Consider the following 6477-nt stretch of genomic DNA (forward strand, 5'->3'; position numbering starts at 1 on the left):
CACAGTGAGACTACAAAAAAAAATTAATTTCAAAAAAATAACACAAAGTGCCACAACCCTGAACTCTCAGGGCTGCAGAGTGCTCCACCTGACCTCCTCCGGAGCACGGGAGGAGTCACCAAAGCAACACTATGATCAGTCAGAAAGCATAATGAACTGAATTGAAAAGGTGTGGAGTCATTCAGCACTCTTGGACCACAATGAAGCCAGGCCTGAATAACAAAGATCTCTGGAAAGTTCCCAGATATTGCAAAAATTAAACAAGAAAAAGCCTAACAAATGAAACAAAGATTAAGTCTCTAGAGAGATGGAAACTCTCTTGAGCTGAGTAAAGCAAGGAAGAAGAAATCCCCAGGATTAAGATGTGTAGAACAATGCCAAAACAGGAACTGTGCGGACTTCAATGTTTCCTTTCAAAAAAATTAAAGTACTATTCTGACATTTCACCTTTAGAAGCTTTGAAAAGGATACAGCCCAATACAACAGAAAGAAGGAAATCATAAAAAATAAGAGCAAACTCAACAACATTAAATGAAAAAAAGCCAGGCAGTGGTAGCACACGCCTTTAATTCTGGCACTTGGGAGGCAGAAGCAGGCGGATCTCAGTGAGTTCGAGACCAGCCTGGTCTACAAAGGGAATTCCAGGACAGCTAGGGCTGTTACACAGAGAAACCCTGTCTTTGAGAACAAATAAATAATAAATTTAAAAAGGCTCTAGAGAGTGGGTGTACTTCCTGGAAAAGAGCACTCAGGGGCTAGAGCAATGGCTCAGTGGTTAAGAGCACTAGCTGCTCTTGCAGTTGATCTAGGTTCAGTCCCCAGCACCCACGTGGCCGCCCAGTCATCTGTAACTCCAGTTCCAAGGGATCCAATGCCCTTTTCTGGCCTCCAAGGATACCTGGCATGCACGTGGTGCACAAGACATACATGCAGGCAAAACACTTGTACACATAAAGTAAACTTTGAAAGAGAAAAATATTAGAACCGATAATCCTCTAGACGGGCTGGTTAATAACAACAAAAAGGCACTAATGACCGATATCAAGTATTAACTGTGGGCGGAGCTGAAGTTAAAGGCAGTTGTGAGCCACCTGACGTGAATGCTGCTCTTCGGGAGGACCAGAGTTTAACTCCCAACATCCACATTAGGGGGCTCACAATTGCCTTTAACGTCAGCTCCAGCGGATTCAGCACCCTCCTCCGGCCTCCACAGTTCCCCAAAGGCATATGCACACACACGCACAATACGCATGAATAAAAAACAAGTAAATAGAAATTACTGTTTCACAATGGATGAAACACTGGGCCAGCAAGATGGCTGACTGGATAAAGGCACTTGGTGTACAAGCCTGGCAATCTGAGGGCTATCCCGGAACCTACACACGCTGGTTGTTTTAACTCCTGATTTGACATAGCTTAAAATCACCTAGAAAAGGTCTCAGCGAGGAATTGCCCATATCAGGTGGCCTGTCTTGATTTTGCTAATGTAGGCAGGGAAAGACACACCCATTGTGGGTGGTACCATTCTCTGGATTTAGGTCAGCGGTTCTCAACCTTCCTAATACTGCGAACCTTTAATACAGTTGCTCATGTTGTGGTCCAACCATAGTGTTATTTTCATTGCTACTTCATAACTTTAATTTTGCTACTGTTGTGAATAGTACTGTGAAGCTGTGTTTTCCGATGGTCTTAGGGGACCCCTGTGAAAGGATCGTTTGACTCCTCCCAAAGGGGTCCAGACCCACAGGTTGGGAACCACTAGTTTAGTTCAATAGAGAAGACAGGTGACCTGGGGGAGCACGCCTTTAATCCCAGCACTCGGGAGGCAGAGGCAGGCTGATCTCTGTGAGTTTGAGGCTAGCCTGGTGTACAGAGCAAGTTTTAGGACAGGCTCCAAAGCTACACAGAGAAACTCTGTGTCGAAAAACAAAAAACAAAACAAAACAAAACAAAAAAGCTTTTAATCCCAGAACTCAGTAGTAAGAGAAGAGAGATGTCTGTGAGTTCAGCCTCATTTATGTAGTGGAGTTCCAGGCCAGCCAGGACTACATGGTGTAGAGAAAGCTAGCTGAGCACTAAACATGCATGTATTCATTTTTTCTCTCTGCTCCTGGATGCGATAAAACTAACCACCCTTCCATCTCTGCATAGGCACGCGCGCGCGCGCGCGCACACACACACACACACACACACTCATACCGAATACTGAGCAATCACACACTGAGCAATCACTGGAAGGGATGTCCCCACAGAACAGATGACAAGTAGAAAAACACACAAAATATGAAACTGCCACTGCCACATGGCCACACACAAAATCTAAAGATTGTTTTTAAATAACATAAGAGGGAATGGTGGGGGGTGGCTCGGTTGGTAAGAGCACTAGCTTTGAAAGGCTTGGATTCTGTATTTGAATCCCTACCACCCACGGAAAAAGCTGGCCGTTGCTGGGTGTGGTGGTTCAAAACCAACATTCAGGAGGCAGAGGCAGGTGGATCTCTGAGTTTGAGTTTAGCCTAGTCTACAAATCAAGTTCTAGGACAGCCAGGGCTAGACAGAGAAGCCAAATCTTGAAAAACAAAAACAAAAAACCAAGCAAGTTGGGTGGGACCATGGGCACATCTGTAACCCCAGTTCTGGGGCTCACTAGCTCCAGGGTGAGTGGAAGCCCCTGCCTCATGGGACTAAGGTGAAGGGTGATGGAGAAGGACACCCTACATCTGGTGGAGAACACACATGGTTCTACACCATAAGAAACACACATATAAACAACAACAACAAGATTAAATAACACCTAAGGTGGAGGTGGGAGACTTTAAAGGGTGTTATATCTTCTCTTTAGCTCTGAACTTAATTTTTTTTTCCTTTATAGCCATGGGTGATTTTATTTGTTTTATGCTTTGATTTGTGTTGTGATATTTGCATGACAGGGTCTCCCTGTGTAGCCCAGGCTGACCTTGATTTCCTGGTCCTCCTGCTTCAGCCTCCTGAGTGCCAGATGACAGGCGTGTACCACCAAACCAGGCTCATGAATTCTTTTATTTATTTATTTATATTTATTTATTTTTGTTTCTTGAGACAGGGTTTCTCTGTATAGTTTTGGAGCCCATCCTGAAACTCAATCTGTAGACCATGCTGGCCTCGAACTCACAGAGATCTGCCTGCCTCTGCCTCCCAAGTGCTGGGATTAAAAGCATGCGCCACCACCACCTGGCTCATGAATTCTTTGTAGATGTTTTTGGGGGTGCTGGGAAGATGGCCCAGGCAGTAAGTGCTATGGCTAAAGCATGAGAGCCGGCATGTAGATCCCCAGCACAGCTGTCAACCCAGCTCTAAGGAGGCAGAGGTGGGCAAATGCCTGGAGCTCAAGAACTAGGGAGCCCAGCTGAATAGGTGAGAAACCCTGGGGAGACACACTAAAGAAGATACCAAACATGACCTCTGACCTCCACACACAGGGGCACATATCATAGGCACCCGTGTGCACAGGTGCACATGAACACACACACATACAAATTAATTAAATAATAATTTTAAATATATTTTTAAGTGTTTAGGGAGTGACTCGGTGTTTCAGAGCACTTACTGCCCTTACAGAGAACGGCAGTTCTGTTCCCAGCACCCACATTGGGTGGCTCACAAATGCCTGAAACTCCAATCCCAAGGTATTTAGCGCCCTCTTCTGGCCTCCAAAGCCATCTTCACTTGTGTGGCATACACATGCCGACACACATAGTTAACAATAGCAATAAAAATAAATCTTAAAAAAAACATTTTGATAGTTTATGTCCATTGACCAAGTGCTATTTACTAGTTTGTTTTCAGAATAGGGGCAGAGCCAAGGCTTTTCACAGCCAACACTCCTATGAGCCCAGCTCCCCGCAGTCAGTATGAACCCCGTGGGTGTCGCACTTCCCTCAAAGTTCGCCCTGCACCCTTTCTCGCACCTGCACATCCACACCATGTGCACATCACCTCCCCATCCCACCCGTGCCTCACCTGCCCCCACCTCCGGCCCTCTTCAAGAGTGAGCCCCCAAACCACAGAGGCCAGAGCGAGAGCACCTTCCTGAGGCATCTGACAGAGAAGAACAGCGCGCCCCAGGCCCAGCATCGTTAGCGCCAGCCGGAGTGCCATCCCCGTGGTGAGTTGGCAGAAGGGGTGCAGCTGTGCCTCTCTGGGGTCTCTCCGTCTCCATGGCCTCCTCCAGGACTTTGACCATTGTCCTGGTGAGCGACCAGACTGACCCGAAGGAGTGAACAAGAAGACTGCCCTCGCAACCAGGGGATCCACTGAACTAAAGCCCAATGTGCTTGCATTTTCTGATGATTTTTATGAATTTCAGATACTCAGACTGTGGGATTTTATAATTTCATATCAGCGGATGACGTATGCTTTTATAGCCCGGTCTTCTCCTCAAAGAGGGGACAGGCCTGGTTTCCTTTATACTAATCGGGAAGGCTGTCAGATTAACCCAGAGCATTAACTGTATCACTGTGTATTGTAATGAGTTCTTTTCAGCTTTTGGTGCTGACTGCAGTCGAGCCGGCCGCATTTCACACAATATCAAGCATTATAGAGAAGATGGGAGTTTTCTTCTTTGTGTAGCTCTTTTAACACTATTTTACTACAGAAATTATTTTAGAGTTTTTTAAATTTACTTAGTATGGATATAGTGTTCTGGGCACAAGATCTCATTATAGATGGATGTGAGTCATCATGTGGTTGCTGGGAATTGAACTTAGGACCTCCGGAACAGCAGTCAGTTCTCTTAACCTCTGAGTCATCTCTCCAGCCCCTACTTTAGAGTTTTTGTATAGACTTTAGTAGTCTGTTTCAATAAGCTGTGTAATTTTTTTTCAGTGTAGTTAAACCCATGTTGAAAAGTACATAAATTTTTATCATCATCAAAAAAACCCCATTTTGATAGGTTATGTCCATTGACCAAGTGCTATTTACTAGTTCGTTTTCAGAATGGGGGCAGAGCCAAGGCTTTTCACTGCTCTGTATCAGGAAATCACTCAACACTGCCCCTGCCTACCCCTCCATGCATGATGGATGACTGTCTTAAACAGAAGAACAAGGTTCATTCTTTTGAGCTAGGCATGGTAGATGCATGTGTGTAGTCCCAGCACTCAAGGCCTACGGCAGGAGGATCATGAGATAGGCTACACAGTAAGACCCTGTTTCCAAAAAAAAAAAATGGACACTATGGACTAGAGACAGTTCAGCAGTCGAGAGCACTTATTCTTGCATTGGACCAGCACCCACATCTAGCAAGTTAAAACTGTCCATAACTCCAGTTCCAGGGACTCTGATGCCCTCTTCTAACTTCCACAGGCACCATATACGCACATGGTACACAGACATACACGCAAGCAAAATACTCATACCCATAAAATAAAATAAATCTCAAAAATTAAAAATACACATAGTAATGAAAAATAGTGGGAGTTGCTTCGGGTCAGAGCTATGTGATTACAGGAGGCACCCATGAAAAGTGTTTGTTTAATACCAGATGGCTCACAGGTGCTCCAAAGCAAGCCTCAGCCTGTATGAGGCTCCCCACATTCCCATCTGGTCTCCAAGACACCAAGACAAGGGATAGTTAAATGACCTCAGGTGACACTCGACAATACTCTGGACAGAGAGATACAGTAAAGAGAATGGAGTCACTGCCTGGGAGGGAAGCTGCATACAGCAATGGCTCCTGCCAAGACTCCTGGCCGGCCAGCCAACCCAGCCTGAGGAAGAACCCAGAAGAGGGGCTGGGGAACACAGAGGGGTGTCCTTCACAGAGGAGCCAGCCATGAGGGCCTCTGTCCTCAGAACAGTAGGACTAGAGTGTTGAAGTAGCCTGTGCTTATAACCCTCACATTTTGCTGAGGCAGGGGGATTGTAAGTTTGAGGTCAGCCTGTGAAACATAGTATTACCTACCACAGAGAAAAAGAGGTGGGGAAGGGGGGAAGGGAGGGAGGGGGAGTGTCCTTCTTCCCATCAAACATGTCAGGGGTATATTCTTCCATCCACTCTACAAGTCAGGCATTCAGATCAACGTGGACCCAAACTACACATCCACATCACCTGCATGGTCAGAGCTATTTGTCTTTTTTAAATGTATGTGTGTAGCTATGTGTATGCATGTGTGTATGTACACATGTATTACACAGGTGAAGCGTGTGTGAGGCCAAAAGAAGGCACCAGATCCCAGGAGACTGAAGTTACAGATAATTATAAACCACCAATGGGGGTGCTGGGAATCGAACCCAGGTCTTACGGAAGAGCAACCAGTGTTCTTAACAGTTGAGTCAGCTGTTCACTTCCTCACTGGGATCTGGGGGCTTGAAGCCTAGGCTAGGCTGGCTGATCACCAGACCTCAAAATGGTTTCTATAACCAGACCTCAGCTAGGCATAGCGGTGCAGGCCTGGAACCCCAGCCCTGAAGAAAAGGAACCAGGAGGACTATGCAGGTATA

General features: G+C 45.9%; 1 protein-coding gene across 4 annotated transcripts in view; it reads right to left on the minus strand.

Annotated features, from left to right (window-relative positions):
• Prkar1b (protein kinase cAMP-dependent type I regulatory subunit beta) overlaps nt 1–6477 on the minus strand; it is a 141477-nt gene that overhangs the window by 113403 nt on the left and 21597 nt on the right. The gene's annotated exons all lie outside the window — the stretch shown is intronic.

This window comes from Microtus ochrogaster, unplaced genomic scaffold, assembly GCF_000317375.1.
Source record: "Microtus ochrogaster isolate Prairie Vole_2 unplaced genomic scaffold, MicOch1.0 UNK16, whole genome shotgun sequence".
NCBI classification, from domain to species: Eukaryota; Metazoa; Chordata; class Mammalia; order Rodentia; family Cricetidae; genus Microtus; species Microtus ochrogaster.